A 19,353-nucleotide genomic window follows, 5' to 3' on the forward strand; every position below is an offset into this window, starting at 1 on the left:
TAACTGAGTATAATCTCTATAGAATCTAAAATTAAAGAGTGGGTGAAATACAGAGAAGAAGGTCAGCTATCAGCAAAGAAGAAGAATAAAGGTGAAGGGAGTTCTTTGCCTCCCCTCCCAAATTCCAAAGATGCTTTTATAGTAAATAGTTCCAAGAAAGGAAGGCAATATCCCTCACCTAGAGTGGGAAGGTGAATTACAGATCTTCTCCTTTTCAAGGTCAGACCAAGACAAAGTTTTAAAATCAACAAAGTTTGTCTTAAATGTAACCCATGGTTTTGAGACTGGTTATTTGCATAAGACTCCCTGGGCAGGAGAAATTATTTCTCCATATTTGGTGACTGCAGGAGGGGCAGAATTGAAGGAAAACTGCTTTTCTACAGCTCCCCTTTTATTCCTCTTCCCTCCTCAATTCATCTGCCTAAAAGAAAAGTAATTCACTCTAAGATGTTATTGGCAAATGAACTGAAAGAGGGAAATCCTTATGTCCCCCCCAAAAAAATTAATAGTATAAAGGGAAAGGAAGAAATAACTGCTTTTTATAAATAGTTCATTTGATGCTCACAATAAATCCTTTGAAGTTGGTGTTTTTATTATTTCCATTTTACAGTTAAAGAAACCGAGATGACTTGCTCAGTATCACACAGGTAGTAACTCAAGTCTTCCTGACTCCAGCCCAGGGCTTTATCTGGGGGGAAGGAAGGAAGAAGGGGGGGCGGGGGGAGAGAGAGATTTTTTTCTTGGATTAGATATGAGCCACTGGGAAAGTCAATGAAAACTTCTTAGCTTCCTTCAAGTGTCAGATACTGGCAGTTTTGAATGGTAAGATCACTTCTGTCAGTTTTGTCAGTTCTCCTATCTGCTCTCCCCCTCATGCCCTATCTGCAGCTAAGACTGTGGGTAGGGAAATCTCAGTTTAGATTACAATGTTATTACTAAAAGGGCTTCTCAGGTTGGGAACAATGTATATAGAGTTGAGGGAATATCAGACACAGTGGGGGCGGCTGGAGTTTGGAGAGTTAAGGTCCCATTGAATCTACCTTATTGCTTTGGTTGCAACGTCCCCTTCTGGTGACAAGAAATCTGATTTGGGCTGCAAGATCATAATGTCCAGATTCATGCTGAATCTCTTATGGATCCCTCAGCTTGGAGAAAGTCTGGTGGTGTCAGCCACCATCCCCCTTCCATCCTCCCACCCTGATGACTCATCTCTCAAACCCTCTTTTCCACCCTTTTGAGAGGATCCAAAAATCTCAAGGACTTCTCTGATGTAATTTAACCAACATTTCCTACCAGAGATTCTCTGCAACAGTGGACTGGACTTCCATAGACATGGAAAGACACCGGTCCCAAACCACCTTGAGACAACTCTATCAGCCCTGAAATGTGCCACCTGCCTGGGCTGCCACCTCCTCCTAGGGAAAATTTGAATTTGCTCTCTAGCCACACGGTGGCAGCCTTCACCATGAAATCTTGCCTGATACCCAATTTCCACCCCAATTCCTCTGGAAGATATTTCATATTTAATCCACAAGCATTTATTAAGCACCTCCTGCATTCATTCAAATACCACCAATAATATGCCAACTAATGAAGTGTTCTAGAACTTGGGACACTGCAGAAATGAGACACCTGACAAAAGCAACTTTAAACCACAGGGAAGGGGCTGATAAACTTTTGGATCTCCATTAGTAATAACCTATTTCTGTGACACTTTAACATATCCAAAGCACATTTTCCACAATAACCTTATGAGGTCAATAGTGCAAACATCATTAATTCCATTTTACAGATGGAGGAAGAAAGGTTCCTAAAGGTGGCAATGAAGAATGCAGGTCTTTTGACATGGTGTGATTGCCTTTTGACAGGTCCTAGGCTCTGCATTTTCTTCCCTCTCTCCCAGACCACCTATCATGTTTGACCTCAGATGGAATCACTTAAAAGTTTTGTCAGAATTGTCATGCCCTTAAGAATGAACCAGAATAGAAGAAAAAAAAAGAGAGAGAGAGAGAGAGAGAGAGAGAGAGAGAGAGAGAGAGAGAGAGAGAGAGTGGGGGGGGGGTTCCTGAGAACTCTATTCATTCTCTCCTCCAATAAAAAGGGAGTGGGTATACTCCCAGAGGACACTGAGATATATTTTGAAAACCTGGAAGATGATAAAGGTCAGGGTAAGGGAGTTGCAGAATACAAACTCAGTGTGATTATTGCTTCCTTTTTAAAGAAAGTCACTATCACCAGTAGTCTGGTCTCTTAGGAATGGGATGAACCTGCCATTGAACTTGCAGCTGTATGATTCATGAGGCAGAGAGGAACAGATTCGCCAACTCCCCCAGAAAAGGGAGTCTCAGAGAGGGCTCAGCAGTAAACATCCTTCATTAGGAAGCCCAAATTACAGAGTAGGGATCGTGGCTAACTTTGGAACAAGGGATAAGGAATTGGTGGGATGGAATCACCACCCTCACCACCCAAAACTCCAAAAGTCAAAGGTAAGATCTAATAGTTTTCTCATTCATGTATGTGAATGAACCCTGCCTCTTAAATACAGACAGAATTAGAGCAACAGCTGTCATTTATAAAGCCCTTAAAGATCTACATGAAGCTTTCCAGATATTCTCATTTGAGATTCAAAGTTACATGGTAAGATAGATGTTATTATCCTCCTTTCATATCTAGGGGAAATCAAGGCACAGACAAGATGTCTTTTGATCTTCAGCTTATAAATGTCAGAGATCAAGATGTTGAACTTGCCTCCAGTCCCATCAATCTTTACTAAATCACATTACCTGTTAATAGCAAAATCTCACTTATACTACTACCCATAGTTTCCAAGCTTAGCTATGATCCCTACTTTATAATTTGGGCTTCCTAAGGAAGGTAAGGATGTTTACTGCTGAGCCCTTTCTGAGACTTCCTTTTCTAAAAGGGGGAGTCCATGAATCTGCTCCTCTCTGCCTCAGGAATACACAGCTGCAAGTACTATTGTAGGTTCATCCCATTCCTAGGAGACCAGGCCATTGGTGATAGTGGCTTCCCAACCCCTTAGAAAGGAAACTAAGAAGGGAAGCTAACTTCCACAGATGATCCACAAATCTACTAACTTTTATCATCTTTCTGAGGTCTAGATCTTCCAATATTCATCTCGTAATCTAGTCCCACGTCTCTTTCTTACTAAGCAAAAGTAATCAGAAAAAGAGTAAATTCACTCATGTGCTTCCTGATTTAAATAAAGCCCATTTTCTCGAGCCTAAAATCCCTTTTCCTTCAAGTCCAGGAAATGAAAGTGACTTGGAAAGATCCTCCTTCTTTTTCCAATTCAATATCATATAACTTCTCCACCTGGGCCTGCAATATGTATACCTTTCTTCTTGTTTTTCGATCTTCCTTGACAACATGCAGGTTTTATTTTAGAGTAATAACCATTATGAAAAACTAGTGAACCAAATTATATTGAATTTATTCCTTGGAACTAGACATACCCTTTAGAAATCCAGAACAGAACCTGTCTCCCTGAAATCAGCATTGTTATGTATAAAGAATCCCTGCCCAACTTATGGCAGACACTTCCAAGATGAATTCCATCCTGCTTTGAAAAAGTCATAGATTTCTATTACTAAAGATCCCAATATACTTTCCCCCAGTCCATTCCCAGCTTCTATTTGACTTCACACTCTTGTCCCTTTATGCCATCTTGTACTTCTGGCTGATACTCTCAAGTCTGGGGCTAGTTGCTGGTACTCCAATCAATTAGCAAGTATTTGCATGGCAAACAATGTGCTAGGTATTTCTGAATAAAAGTTTGATAATGAAATAATTCCTGCTCACAAACAGGGACTTAACAAGCAGTGTCTTCTCTAATGAGGAGACAAGTACATATAAGAACATATACAATATAAACATGAAGAAAATAAGTACAAATATGTATCAAGTAATTAAATACAAGGTATTGGGACAGGGTGAGAAGTGAGTAATAGAAGCTGAAGGGAGCAGAAAAAGCATCATGAAAAAGATGGCACCTTAATGGCATCTTATGAAAAGAGAAATACTTTGGTCCAAAGGTAAGGAAGCAGTATGTTTCAGCCATGATAGATGGTTATTGCAAAAGCATAGAGCTGAGAGAAGAGAGGGAAGAAGGAAGAAAAGAAAAGAGAGAGAAGAGAAGGAAGAAAAGAAAGGAGAGAGAAGAGAAGGAAGAAAGGGGAAAAATGAAAAGGGGGAGAGAGCGAAAAGACAAAGAGAAATAATGGAAGAAAGAGGGGAAAGGAAAGAGGATGAAGAAAAGGAAGGGAAGGAGAGGCATTGATCTGACTGGATCTCAGTGAATAGAAAGGGGAGATGTGTACAGTGAGAATAGAAATATAGGGACTAGTTTGAGTAGGATTCTAAAAGCTATACAGAAGAATTAATAACTTATCCTTGAGACAATAGGAGACCATTGGGGTTGGTTGAATAGGGAAGTCACTTAGAGATAATCCATATATCTTAGATCATCTACTGCCTTCTTTTGCCCCCCTTAAGACTCTAAGCAGGGCTGAACCATTGAAAACTGGAAGGAACCTGAAAGATGATCTAGACCAACTTTCACATTTTACAAGGGATGAGAAACTGAAGTCCAAAGAATTTTGTCTCCTGATTGGGCAGGATGATATAGGGCACTAGCCTGGCACTGTGAAACATGTGGATTCAAATCCTGCTTCTGAGTAATGTGTAATGAGGATGATGACCCTAAGCTGGTCGTTTCATCTTTCTCTGATCCTCAGTCCCTTCTAGAATATGAAAGGGTTGTATTAGGTGTCTTCCAGATCTAAATCTATGATTCCGTTCATCATTCCAAATGGATAAAACCTCACTACTTCTTAGTCTAAGCCTTGATCACTACCTCCCAAGATTCTCTTCTTCTGCAGAGGTTCTGGGGCCTAAAATCAATCAGCATGGTTTCCTAGAAAGAAGTCTTTTTCACCACCAGCCTACCACCACACTCTTTTTTCCCTACCTCATTATTCTGTGGGGAAAAAAGGGAATTCTCCTCTTCCTTTTCCTTCCTAACATGAGCCAGGAAATCTCCAAGGGAAGTAGTAACACTGAGCACTTCTCTGCAGAGAGGAACAGCTGTGAGTTCTGAATCAGGGATCAGGATCTTAAGTGGCCTAAGTAGATAAGTGTCAAAGTAATTTCTAAATGAAAAAGATAAGTGGTGCAGTGGGATCCTCTCATATATCTTCCATAGGGGTAGTAGTCAGAGAGATTCAAGGGCTTAAGACAGAGCAACCATCTCTTATCTGCTCTATTATCAATCAACAATTATTTCTAAAGAGTCAATTATGTGCCAGACACTGTACTAGTCAATGGAATACAAATACCTTCCCATGTCCCTGCCATGGGGATCATTTTACCATCTTAAAAAAATATATCATGAGGATTCCGTAAGCTTTGGTATTTTTTAGCCGGAGAGGCCATAAGACAAAAGCTTCTGGCAAAGGATATAAGAGAGATGTCAGGAGTCCATATCACTGTCTACTTTATGAAAGCAATAGACATTAGGAAATTTTTTTTTAATAACAAGCATCTATTGAATGCTTATTCCAAAAGTCTTTTCCAAAAAAACCTATTGAATGTTTATTAATCCTAATCCTAAAAAAAAAAAACCTAAAATTTAACCAATTTTTAAAATTTGCCAAATTCCACTTTAAAATGCAAATTTTGCAAAGACCTCCTTATAATCAAACTTCCCCCTTCAAATATAGAATCAACTTTTGAACCTTCTCTTCTTGACTCAAAAAGGCATCTTTCCAAATGGCTTTGGTTCCCCTAAGCCCCAAACTTTGTCATGAAGTCCAAGGACTGACATATCCCTTTCATTTTTGCTATTTTAACCTCTTTGTGTCTTTTGTCTCTACTAATTAGAGCCCTAGAGTCATATACAGCTCTCTGAGTCACAGAAAACCAAGTAGTAGAGGAGTTGAGAAAAGAAGTGGAGGGAAAGATTGGAGAATAGAAGGAAGGCTACTGCAATAGCCAGGGATCTTTGGAGCCTGGAAAATCACCCCTGCCCTCCTGGTCAGGGCTCCCTATCCCAAGGGAGGCAAGCCACAGAGGCTGGTAGCACAATCAAGTGTACCTGGCATATGCGGCACACTCAAATGCATGTCTAGATTACACATTAATTTATTTAGACCTCTTAGTGAGGTTCCTGAATCTTCTTGTGATGGAAGAGAGAGTCTTTCAATGGAATCCAATCTTGTTTGCCCTTCACATTTCCCTATGTAATGTCAAAGCAGGAGATGGGACCTCCTGGTCATAGGACTGTCTGGTCCTATCCATTATTTAGAATCTGAGACATATGGCTGCCAATCAATTTCCATCTATCATGCAGACTATTCAACCCCAGAGGCTATTTTAGAGTACTTGCCAAGCTCCCCATGCCTCTCAGTGCAGCTGGTGCTACTTACTCTCCTTTTGGCTGTGTCCCTTCATGGGTGATTTTGCCAATCCAAGTATCAGCCCTCATCCAACTAGCATCTCCCTTCATCTCCATCCCCCACCCCAATTTTGTTTCCATTAAGGTATTTAGTGAATAAACCTGTATTTATTAAGTACCTAGGTGCCAAGCATAGCACTAGGTGCTAGAGATAAAAGGACAAAAATTCTAGTCTTTGCCCTCCAGGAGTTTATTTTCTACTGGGAAAGAGACTTACTTTAGGGGGAAGGGTAGACACATTAGAAATAAAATTAAATCAATATAAATTTACCTTTCCTGCACCTTCTTCACCCCAAGATCTTCCTTTAGCCCCTTCATTAAACCTGTAGGGGCAGGTGAGGTGGAAGTCCAAATGTTCAGGCCCCCATTGTTTGCCATCCTGAGGCAGCAGAAAGATTTACTTGAGCTTTTCACTTCTAACAAAACCTAAGCCATAGATCAGTGATTCACCTCCGGGCTCTGAATAGGGAGCCCCACCATCCAAATTGTTTGCTTTCACTGTCTACTAAAGCAACCCTGACAAAGGTCTTGGCTCCCACAAACTGGTGACTGCTTTTCTGACCTCAAAATGTGCTGGGTCAAAATATAAAATGCAAAAATATAGTCAAAGTAGAATGTCTGCCAACAAGTCAGGCTCTGGAGAGAGATAACTCTGTGTGTGTGTGTGTGTGTGTGTGTGTATGTGTGTGTGTGTGTGTGTGTCTTGGGGGAAGTGTTATAGTGGTAGAACTCAAGGAATATGGGAGGTTAGATATTAAAATGTTTAGGAGGAAAATACATATATGTGTGTGTATGTGTCTAAAATACATGGAATGTGAGGAGCACAAGGAAGGTTGGGAGGGGGTCTAGTATGACAGGGAGATCAATACACAGTGTGGGTATCTGGAGGCATAATACAGTATATATGTGTATATGTGGAGGTGTGTATATGTGTCTGTAAAGGTGAAACGAAGAGAGAAAAAGAGAGACACAGAGACACTCAGAAACAGAAAGAGTTTACAAAATGCAGTGCATTGGGATTTAAAGTGTGTGTGCGGGGACAGCTAGGTGACACAGTAGATAGAGCACTAGCCCTTAAGTCAGGAGGATTTGGTTCAAATCTGGTTTCAGACACTTAATATTTTCCTGGCTGTGTGACCCTGGGCAAGTCACTTACCCCCAATTACCTCAGGGGGAGAAAGAGTATGTGTGTCTGAGTGAGAAATGTGATTGATTCTGTGTGTGTATGTGTGTGTTTATATATGTAAGTGAATATGTGAAAACAGAAGATAATGTGCAGAATTTGTGGAGAGCTAATGCAGTGTATAAAAGGAAAGTTTAACAGTCAGTGGATTGTAGGAGTCCTATGATACACTCTGTGTGTGTCTATAGGGGAAAGAACTGTAATACAGACTGGGTGTGTTGGGAAATGCAATCAGCAGCTTGTGGGTTTATTTTCTACGTTGGTGCTCCCTTTGAAGGACATGGCAAGGAGAATGAGACAAAGGAACTTCACCTGCTTGTTGAATTTGGCAACACTGAGCACTCTGGGCACAGAGCAGCCACCTGCTCTGTTGATGTAGGCTCACACACTCACACCCAACAGGCACAGAGTATTGACACACATGTACACATCCTTCTAGCCTCTGGGCCTTGGTTCTCGAGGGGTGGCAGCTGAGTCAGGAGGCCTTCAGCAGGGAGGAAGCAATTCCTGTTCCTTCTGTAAATGTGGGGCTAGGACTGATGCACCGGCAGGTCAAACGCAGAGATCCTGAGTCCACTTTTTTGTTCTCCATTCTGAGCAATAGAATTTGGTCCTTGGATCCTGTGGGATGTTCATGCCTTTTGACTTTACAGTTTAGTCTTTCTGGTTCTGCTATTCTCCATAATAAATTGTGATAAGGAGATTTAGAAAGGAAATCACATTAAAAGGCATATAATCCTGAAGTGAGGAGTTCATTCTCTGGGCCCAGAGTCCCAGAGAGCCAACATATAGGGAAGACAGGAAGAAGGGGATGCTACTGAGACTCCAGTTCCCAAATATTTCGTCCCAGTCCCCCTCTAGCTAAGCAGCACAAACTGGATATCATGGTTTTAACCCCATGATACCTCTCTCCTGAGGTACAAGTTTTCTCTGCAACTCTTGTGAATCAGCATCTCTAGTCCACCCAAGGTTGGATTGTCCTTGGAGAATCTGGGAGTAAAAGGCAAAACTCAAACGTTCTCTACCTTCAAGGAAATTGTATTCTGTTTGGTGAAACACATATGAACATACAAATAAATATGAAATAGATACAAAGTAAAAAATATGATTAACATACAAGGGAGTAAGGGGATTAAAAAATGCCACTTTTTCTACTTGTACCCCATTTTTGCCAAAGACCATTTTATAAAATCTGAGGGATACAAATACAAATCAAACCTTTATTTATCATAATCATAATTGCATGACCCTTACATTCAGTTACAAGACCCCATAGTGGGTTGCAAACCACAGTTTAAGAAGCTGGGACTTAGGAGATGGTATCTGAGCCGATCCTTGAAGGAAGCCAGGGATCCTCAGAGATGAAGATCCAGAGGCAGTGCATTTCAGGGATGCATGGAGACAAGAGGTGACCTCTAGTCTGGTCTCAGTTTGTTTCTCTCCCAGAGAACTCTGAAGCACAGATTGTTATCTTGGTCGTGCCTTTTCTATTATTTACCAGAGGATGCAGCACAGATGGAGGAGCTTCCACACCACGTGGAGAAAGGACCAGTGGGAGTTCCCAGGCTGTGCTACCCAGTTTCACTTCAAACTCCAGGGACTGGAAAGGGTTTGTGTAGGTTCATTCCAAGTAAAAGGGAGAGTTTGTCTGCTCCCCACTCCCACTTCATCCGAGAGTCCCTTAGCATTTTCTCAGTAGTCACTGATAGGATTTTTTCAAACTTTGCACCCCAGGGAACTCCATGTTATTTGTTAATTTGCTAATTACTTCTCTAATGATAGTTCAGGTTTTCTTCTGTCTCCAAGGGTGCTTGGGTGGGGATACAAGGGTGCCCGGAGTCTTTCAGGTGATGGAATTCTCTCCACTTCCTGTCCTAGAGTTTGTCCAACTCTTAGGAAATAGAAGGACTCTGGTCCAGTATTGAGGGCCCTTGGTTTATTGTGAAAGTATCCAGGGCCACATGGGAAGATCCATAGGAGTAGTGACCTTTATATGGATGAGAATGGGGAAGGAGGGAGACAAAAAGGAAAAAAAAAGTTATAACTTTAACATATGTTCAATAAGAATAGCCTGTTGTACATAATAGATTCGCAGTTTTATGTGCAATCATCTTTTTTTCCATTCTGTTATAGAAATGCTTGTTTTATTAATTTCAGAATAAAATAAATATATGTTGTTTTTTTTTTTTAATGTAGTTTATTTTCTTGGTGGCTCAAAGGAATACATTTTGAAGTTACTCAACCAGGAAGGGGATTAAACTTCTAAAATAGAGTAGGGAAAAATAAATAAAGTTTACTTTTCTGTCCAGGGTGGCCATTTCCAGATACAACTGTAGCTTTGCAAAAGCAGTAAGATAACCCCCTCTGGCCAGGTCCTATACTCAGTCAGGTGATGTGCCAGGAACAGCCAAGCCAGAACCAAGGAAGGTTCATTTTGAGGAATTATAGGAGATAAAGTAAATTGAGACTTGGTTGTAAAAAGCCTTAAATGTCAGCTAAAAAGTTCAGGCTTGATTCTTTGATAGCCCTGGGGAGCCATTTAAGACTTTTAAGCAGAAGGCCAGAGGATCATAACTCTAGAGTTTTAAGACACCTCATGTACTAGCTAGTCCAACCCCCTCATTTTACAAGTAAGGAAACTGAGGCCCAGAGAAGTCAAATGACTAAACTAAGATCACAGTAAGTGGTAGAAGGATTTGAACTTGAGTCATTTCACTCTGAATTCAATACTCTGTCTGAATTTTCGCCCCAGCCTCCTGACCTTGGCAGAATTGTAGGATGGATTGGAGAATGAAAGGAATTAGAAAGAATCGGGGGTATTGATGTGGAAAATAAAGATGAAAGGTTCAATCTTATCTGTGTTGTGCTACTTTACCAGTTCACAGTGATTTTCAATACTACCCTACTGATCTGTAGAGAGTCAATTCATTTTTGGTAAGCTTTTATTAAGTGCCAGTAAGTGACTAAGGTTCAAATTCAGATCTTCTTGACTCCAAGCTGAGGGCTCTATCTATACATAATATAAGACAGTTCCTCTGCACTACTGTGATGCCTCTAGAAAGGGCTTTATTCAGGTAGCTGTGTTTATATAAATTCACAGTATACTTTCTTTTATTTTTTCTTCTTTTTGTAAGACAAGTTAAGTGATTTCCCAGGGTCACACAGGTAGGAAGTGTTAAGTGTCTAAGACCATTTTTGCACTCAGATCCTCCTGACTTCAGGGCTGGTGCTCTATCTACTCCACCACCTAGCTACAGAATATTTTAAACATGCATCTAAATCACTAACATTTGGTTAGTTTTTCAGCCTTACCTAGAAAAAAGAGACCAGAATTCAGGAAATTAGAGTTCCGGTCTTACCTTTGTATGGAATTGCTATGTAGTCTTAAGCCATTCATTTAATCTTTCAAGGTTTCTTCAGCTTTCCCAACTGTTAATTGAGGGGATTCTAGCAGTTGTTAAAGGCCAGGTAAGGAGTACCCATGCTGCTACATCTCTATGCTGGAGTTTAATTTAAGCACTTGGGTACCATGGCAATGAGAACTCTATAAATACCAGAGAGATGGCTTCATTACAGCTGGTCTGCTGGTTACTTTGCTAACTACCCCACCCCCTTCTCCCATCAAATCTTGGCTTATGCAGGATGGAAGAGAGTAGAGCAGAGAAAGCTGTTTTGCAAAAATTTTCTTTTTTACTTTTTTCCAAACCTCCTTCCTTCCCTCCCCCCAACTGAGAATTTAATTCCCATCTACTAAATAAATATATTACTCAACTAAGTTCATAGTTTATGAAAGGCAGGATTAAGCTTCCTGTCCTGGTCAAATGGGACACCAAATATTCATATTCAGGACTGGACAACAGCCTCAATTGTCACTCTGATCCCCAAATAGGGGATAATCATGAAGAATAAAACTGGCCCCTGTACTGTACCACTGAATTCCTTAAGAGAAATTTATAGCTCCTTTCATCTTAGCAAAAGTCAAATACCCTTGGCTTCCTTCTCTCCTAAAGCCTCTTCTATCTCCTTTCCATTCCGCCCCCAAAAAGAAAGCAGAAACCCAGTTGTGATGGACTCAGAGACTGCTGGGGGAAAACTGCACGTAACCTCCTATTTGCCTGAAGTGTGAAGAATGCACCTGGTCCTGTTTCTCCAGAGATCAGCATCTTCCCTGCAGGTGTAAATGAGCAGAAGGGCAGAGGTGACTTGGAGAACAGACAAGAATGCAGAAGAAACCAGCATCCTCCTCCTTCAAAAGCACAAAAACTCCAAGAAGAGCCAGCAATGATCAGCATCTGTGAGCCAGAATCTAGAGAGGATCTGGTTTCCTCAAGAGAAGAGTGTTTAATTGACAGAAGCATGTCCTTGGTGCATGACAAATTAGGGAGGGTCCCATGTTTTGGAGGAAGGTAGGGTACCCAACTTCAGGTAGCTGAAACAAGGACCTGAAGGGGGTAAGTGCATTAAATAACCTTTCCTATGTCCCTAAAGATAGCCTTCCTTCAGCTGGTGAAAAAATGGCTCAAGGATAACATTCAGTGATTTTTTTTTTAGAACTTCTGTCTGACTCTTCATGACTCCATTTTGGGATTTTCTTGACAGACATAATGGAGGAGGTTGGCATTTCTTCTCCTTCTTCATTTTACAGATGAGGAAACTGAGGCAAACAGAGATTAAGTGATTTATGTAGAGTCACATAGTAAGTATCTTGAGACCAGATTTGAACACAGGAAGAAAAACCTTCTTGACTCCAAATCTAGCTCTATCCACTGCATCATCTAGCTGCCCAAGAGTAACATACATACTTTTTTTTTTTACTTTCAAAAGTTTTATTTTCTACTACAAGGATAAGACATAAATATAGATTACAAATCACAAATATACATTAAATCCAGCAAGAAGAGAGCAATCCACCTTTAAAAGCTTCTCATAGTTCACATGATAAGTTGTGTAGGAACAAAAATGAAACGAACAAATAACTTCTATTAAAAAAGCTCACATTGTAAATTTAAGAATTGTAGAGACAACAAAACATACAATTTAATTAGGGGAATTTAAGTGTCTATTATTGAAAGGCAAAGGATTTGGGAAGGGGGGGGTCTTGGAGAGGAGGAGGAAGGGAGATTGGTCTCTGAGAGAAACAAGCATAGATTAAATGCCCTCCCAGTGTTTGCAATTTAATAGGGAAAATAAGATGAAAAGCAAAGATTTTTTTTTTTCCATTTTCCAGAAGTAACCACTGGATCTCCCATATATAGCAAGCATCCCTAATGCATTTACCAGGTCATTATGTTTCTTCCCCAAATCTATTTAAGTGAAATTGTACAAGTGCACTTTCATTGCACAAAACAAAAATACCTATAATCATGTCCAAAAGTTAATTAGAATTCTGCAGTGTGGTGCAAAGCAAAGGATACTGAACATATAATCAAAATATAGGATTCATATATAGTCTGTATCCTCTTAGTCCTCTACCTCCTTCTTCTCCTCTTCCTTTTCCTCCTCTACTTCTTCCTCCTCCTCCTCCTTCTCTTCCTCCATACACCTTGGGTGAGCTATTTCACTTTTCTGAGTTGTGGTTTTCTCTTCAGTAAGATGAAAGGATTGTACTTGATGTACTCAATGTGGATACAGAATTCTGATTCCTGGAATTGGAATCAGAAAGACCTGGGTTCAAATCCATCTCACTAGCTGTGTAAACATCTGTAGGTCACTAACCACACTGAAGCTCAGTTTTCTCATTTGCAAAAAGAAAAGGCTAATAGCATTTATCTCACAGGATATAGATCAAGGGAGTATGGATTCTCACCCTAGCTTTGTCCCCAACTACTTATGTCATCTCAGAAAAGTCATTTATTGTCCCCAAAAGGATTGGACTAGATAGTCCATAAGATTTCTCTTTATAACTTGCATATTTTCTCTTCCTGAAAGAATCAGGAAGCAGCCCAGCTTCTAAGCCATGCATGATTAGTGGAACAGAAAAAGCAACTTATTGGTTCAAATATGGGAAGCTAACTATATGGCTGTTATTGGAAATGCACAAGAGACATTATGAGCCAGGAAGGAACAGACACTGAGTAGGAGGGGAAAAGAGAAAACTCCCTAGCAGAGATTACTTCAGCTTCTGCTTTCTTGAGGAATGCAGATATTAACAGGAAATAGGCTATGGTTTGAAAGATATATTCCATTATTTAAGCATTCTTTCTTCTCATCTCTGTCTTTCTCCAGAAAATGTACTATCCTCCCCCGGGGAACTTGATGAAATGTTTAAATGTGAAATGGTCTCTTATCTACTGTAGATCCAGAATGTGGATTTGAATGGGAATCCCTTTTAAAGAGGCCAGGTAGAGACAGTGTGGAGAGAAACTTGGACATAGAAGGCAGTATAGTGGATAGAGGGAGAGGCAGACTGGGAGGCAGAAAAGCCTCAGCTATTTGATATCTATGTGACCCCTGGTAAACTCTGGACCTCTGTTTCCTGATCTGTAAAATGGGGTTCCTATAGTATCAATTTCATAAGGCAGTTGGTGGCTCAAATGAGATGATATAAGTAAAGTGTTTTGCAAACCTTTAAGCATGATACCTTTAGAGAGTTGGAAGACTATTTAGTCTGATATCCTTGTTTTACAGATGAGGAAACTGAGGCCCAGAGAGCTTATGTGTGTTTCTAAATGTCATATAGGTAAGAAAGAAGAGAGAGAGAGAGAGAGAGAGAGAGAGAGAGAGAGAGAGAGAGAGAGAGAGAGAGAAGAAGAAGAAGAAGAAGAAGAAGAAGAAGAAGAAGAAGAAGAAGAAGAAGAAGAAGAAGAAGAAGAAGAAGAAGAAGAAGAAGAAGAAGAAGAGAGGGAGGGAAGGAGGGAAGGAGAGAGAGAAGGAGGAAGGAGAGAGGGAGGGAGAGAGGGAGGAAGAAAGGAAAGAAGAAAAGAAGGAAGGAAGAGAAGGACATGATTTGAGCCTTGGTACAAATCCAACAATCTTTCCACTGCACTTAGGTCTGAGTTCAGTTTTGTACCATCTGTACAACCTGTAGATTTCCTTTCTTCGATGCTCAGTTTCCTCATCTGTAAAATGGGTTTCTGAAAACCTCAGTGGATTTTGTTGAAAGTAAATGAGCTAGGGTTATTTGAAGTGCTTTATCAATGTCAGAAATTATTATTATTGCTCTACATGAGACAACTGATTCGTCCACTTTTTTTCTATTAACTAAACTGTGAGCAAATGGCAAAAGGCAAGACTATTAAGCCACCTTTTTCAGTTTCGCCACCAACTCAGTAGGAAGGCAGGTGGATCAACCATGCACAGGAAGAAGGGGGGGGGGAGCTGCCAGCTCTCTCCTCCTGTCCAGATTCCTATGGCTCAATCACCTGTGGAATTATGTCCAATGCTGCATATCATGTGGGCTGGCCGGTTTTACCTTTCATCTCTTTCACATATGCCTGCAACAACAGTGTTCAGGTTCTCAGAATACCTAGCTATGATTCACACAGCCATCTTGTGGGTTCACAGGGCAGCAGCCAGCCAGTCATCTGTTTCATTACCTCATGCTGTTCCTTGTTTTTGATAACACAGGATTGCTTTGTAGTGAGGGAGGTGGGGACCTAAAGAATGGTACCAGGGGAAATGGAGAGAAGAGTGATAATTAGTCAATTCTTGCTCCTCTGTTTCTCCTTTCCACCCCCATCCCATGATTCAGAAGGTAGACATCTTTGAACAAATAGTATATGCACCTAAACCAAAGGAAAGTTAAAATTTGGGACCTGCATTAGAAATAACCTGTATAACCTACATTTCTGGGAACATTTTACATTACTCCATTTCATTCACTATAATGTTAAATCCAACTGAACTACTTGCTATCACTTACACTTAACAACACTCCCATCTCCCTTTCCTCTTTATATGAATAGTCTTAAAATCCCTGGTCAAATCAATAAGCATTTATTAAGCACTTAAGAACCAGATACTGTGCTAAGTACTGAGGATAATAAGAAAAGCAAAATACAGTCTCTGTTCTCAAAAATCTTATGCTTTAATAAGAGAGAGACAACATCCAACCAACTATGCTACAGGAATGGTTTGTATATTTACAAACACTTGAGGCAACTTGACAGTAGATAGAGTGTGGGGCCTGGAATTAGAAAAAAACCAAACTCAAATGTGATCTCAAAGACTCACTAGTTATGTGACTAAAGTCCCTTAACCTCTTTCTGGCTTAATTGTCTCAACTCTAAAATGGGAGTAATAGAATCTGCTTCCTAAAGTTGTGAAGATCCGATGAGACCAAGTGTTTAGCACAGTGCTGAACACATAGTTGATGCTTAATAAATGCTTGGTACCTTCCCTATGTACAAATAAAATATAGACAAGATAAATTCTAGATAATCACAGAAAAAAAACATGATCATTAAGGGGATCACAAAATGTTCTTTGCAGAAGGTGAGATGAAGGAGGAGAGAATTTCTAGTTTCCTTAATTGTTCAAAATTCAGTGTTTCTACAAGAGACCTTTCCTGATCTCTCCAGCTGTTGACATCTTCTTCCCTAAATAACTTTGAATTTATTTAATATCAATATTTCTTGTATGCCTATTATCTCCTCTCTATCTCCCCTCCCTCCTTAAAAATTCTTTGAGAACTGGAGGTCTTTCATTTTTTTGTCTTTCTATTCCTAGCACCTGCCCTAAGGTTTGGCATTTCGTAATAAATACTTGTTGATTGATTGATTGACAATCAAAGCTAACAAGAAAAGCAAATTGTTGCTAAACAAGACAAAGCAAAATCATTTGTGAATAAGATTATTATATATAGAAAAGAGTGTAGCAGGAATATCCAAATCTCTAAGGGAGCCAAATGGCAATGGAATGTGTGCTATGGGCACAAGAAGGTGGTAACAAATTCTCAATGGTGATCTATAGACACACTAATGGCTATCATTAAGGAATCACATGCTGGGAAAAGAGGCAGTGGCCAGTCATGTACCAGGGATAGCATCACCTGTAGAATTGATGACAGAACTGACTGACAGAGAACTCCACTGATACCCACAAAATGTGAAAAGACCTAAAGGAAGGATTTAGTATGCTCTGTGGAGAATCTATAGAATCTATGGAAGGATTCAGTAAATGTTTGTTAAGCACCACCCATGTGCCAGGAACTACAATTTTATCTATGGAATATTTTCTCCAATATATTCTTGTATAACTTGAACCACAACCCATACAAGTCTGTCCATACTGTACCATTCTTGTCCTTATCCTCTGATATATTCAATAGACAGTGTACATCCAACAATCTAGAAAACAGAAAAAACAACATAACCCCTGCCCTCAGAAAGCTTACTAGAAGAACTTAGATAATCACATAGGATAAGACAAGATGTACTGTAATGTCCTTCCAGCCATGATCCTAGATAGAAATATATATGGGTAGAGGGAATAGTCACATGGAGGAGATCACAGATCTGTTGAAGTATATCTCACACAAGCATTCATAATTTTAACAAGTGGGGAGTGAGGAAAGAAAGGGTAGTACTTAGTAGAAAAGTTTTGCTGTACTTAGAAGCACAAAAAAAATTCTCTAGATATCTAGTAGACCTGAAGAATAAGCTACCTCTATTAAGAGTATGACCCATCAATCATTAACAATAACCAATGGTTGAAAAATGAGCCTCCTTCCCTTTGTAGAGATGAGGAACAAAGGAAGTAGAATGTTATATGTGCTGTCAGACACAAGTGAAACATTGATTTGTTTTGCTGAAATATTTTTCCTTGTTTAAATTTTCTTAGCTGGGATGTCTCACTGTAAGGGGGAAAAGGAAAGATATGTTCAGAAATGATGATATAAAAGCAACTAAAATAAGAATAAAAATAAGCCACTGTCAATTCAATTTGGTCATGATGATATTGCTCAAATATTCATACGGATCTGTGATCTTCCAATAATGTATATCCCATCCCATCCATATGCTACTGTCATCCATATCCATTCATGCATTCTGTCCACAAATATGCTGGGACCTTTTCTTTCTATTGATATCCTAAAGAAGCATAACACTGGAACAAATGGACAATCTAACAAGATATTTTACCTTCTTATTTTCTTGTTGGTTTTTTTTTCCATTTTATATCATCTTCATTTGTAGAATGAGAATTAACACCTGTAGCATCTATCTCAGAGGATAGTTGTGTTGTTGTGAGACCTGGATAAGATTATACATATAAATGTTCCAAAACTCTTAACACAGTTTTAAGCTACTAAAGTGTGTGTGAGATAGTATGTGTATATGTTTTGACACTTAGCAAATCTTTAAAGCAACATATTAATATTAATTCTTATTTTATCATGTTCTTTTCTTAATATTCTTGTTCAATCTCTACATAATAATAATAACAACCAGCTTTAAGACTGAATATCTAAAGTCTTAAAAAGGCTTCAGATAATATAATCACACGATTGTGATATTAAAGAGACACTTTGGGAAGGGGGAGAGAGCCTTTTATGGCATTTTATATCATTTTATGTCTTCCTCATCTAACTGATCTCTTCCAATTCTAAATCTATGATTTTGTTGACATATGAGTCAAATATAAGGGATGTTTGCTATAGTAAAAATGCCTTGTGGACATTGTGTAGATTCCTTCCTTCCCTGGATTCATGTTGACTAAGAGGCCACAAAGTGAGTACTAGGTGACTGAAGAAACAGAATAGACTAGGCCTCAGCCCCTTACTATCTAATATGTCAGAGTAAGCGATCCAGGAATAAAATGGTTACCGTTAATCAGCAATATAAAGCATAATACAAGATGTATGTGAGCACTAAGCCATTTTGTTTATTAAGGAAGAGTACCTGGAAGACGTGACACACAAAGCCCAGTGAAATACAAAAAAAGGGAAGAGTGAACTGGGTGAGCTGGAAAGAGTTGCTGGATTAAGGGAATTGTGTGAGAAAAGGCCACGGAGAGATTAAAGAAACAAATTGATAAAGCAAGGGCAGAATCTGACGGACGTCACAGGATTAGAGTTAGAAGAGAACTCAAAAAGTACCTCAACCCCTTGATTCACAGAAGAAAAAGCTAAGTCCCAGGAAAGTTTGTCCACTGTCATTTAGGTGAAGGCTTTTAACCCAGGTTCTCTGACTCCGACTTTCATTTTCATGAATGCCATTAATTTCTCCATTTGGGGACCGGATGACTACTTTGACATAATAAAAATAAAGATATGACGCTTTGGCCAAGTTTGCCACAAGGTCGGAGGAGTAAAGTTTCATTGAGCTGAAAGCAGATCACTATTTATCCCTACCCCTAGACTCCCTTCACCGGCTCGGAACCAAGCCAGAACCCTTACTTGCAGCTTCTCACTAGATCTATACGAAGAAAGTAGAGTATAAACACAAGCATAATGAGGTCAGTTCCTGGTGGGAATCAGTCCCCGAGGGTTGGATTAATCTAGGCTCCGGAGGTCCAGCCATGTGGGCGAAGTCCCAAAGAACTAGGCCTGTGGCCCTAGGGGCTAGAGCCCCACGGGTCTTGCCTCCCGACTTTGCTCGGGAGCCTAGGGAACCCAGGCGTCCTGCGCCCCGCCTCCCGGGCTTGCTGTTTCCGGGGCAGCGTAGTTACCTGCATTACCGCGGCAGCACCTGGCGGAGGCGGGGGCAGCAGGAGAGTCACAGCCGTGACCGCCGCAGAAACAAGAGGAGGGGAC

The 19,353-nt window shown here is 40.0% G+C and overlaps 1 long non-coding RNA gene across 2 annotated transcripts; it reads right to left on the reverse strand.

The window, feature by feature from the left end:
• Positions 1 to 8,743: 8,743 nt before the first annotated feature.
• Positions 8,744 to 19,348, reverse strand: LOC141556980 (uncharacterized). Of its 2 annotated transcripts, XR_012486674.1 has the most exons (5): positions 19,269 to 19,348; positions 17,741 to 17,851; positions 16,893 to 16,945; positions 15,020 to 15,253; positions 8,744 to 9,645 (listed from the first exon to the last, which is right to left on the reverse strand). It is a non-coding gene; the product is annotated as an uncharacterized LOC141556980 (long non-coding RNA). The 2 variants fall into 2 exon arrangements; XR_012486673.1 differs by lacking the exon at positions 16,893 to 16,945 and having other exon boundaries at positions 8,746 to 9,645.
• Between the last annotated feature and the right edge of the window lie 5 nt (positions 19,349 to 19,353).

Source organism: Sminthopsis crassicaudata, chromosome 2 (genome assembly GCF_048593235.1).
Source record: "Sminthopsis crassicaudata isolate SCR6 chromosome 2, ASM4859323v1, whole genome shotgun sequence".
Classification (NCBI taxonomy): domain Eukaryota; kingdom Metazoa; phylum Chordata; class Mammalia; order Dasyuromorphia; family Dasyuridae; genus Sminthopsis; species Sminthopsis crassicaudata.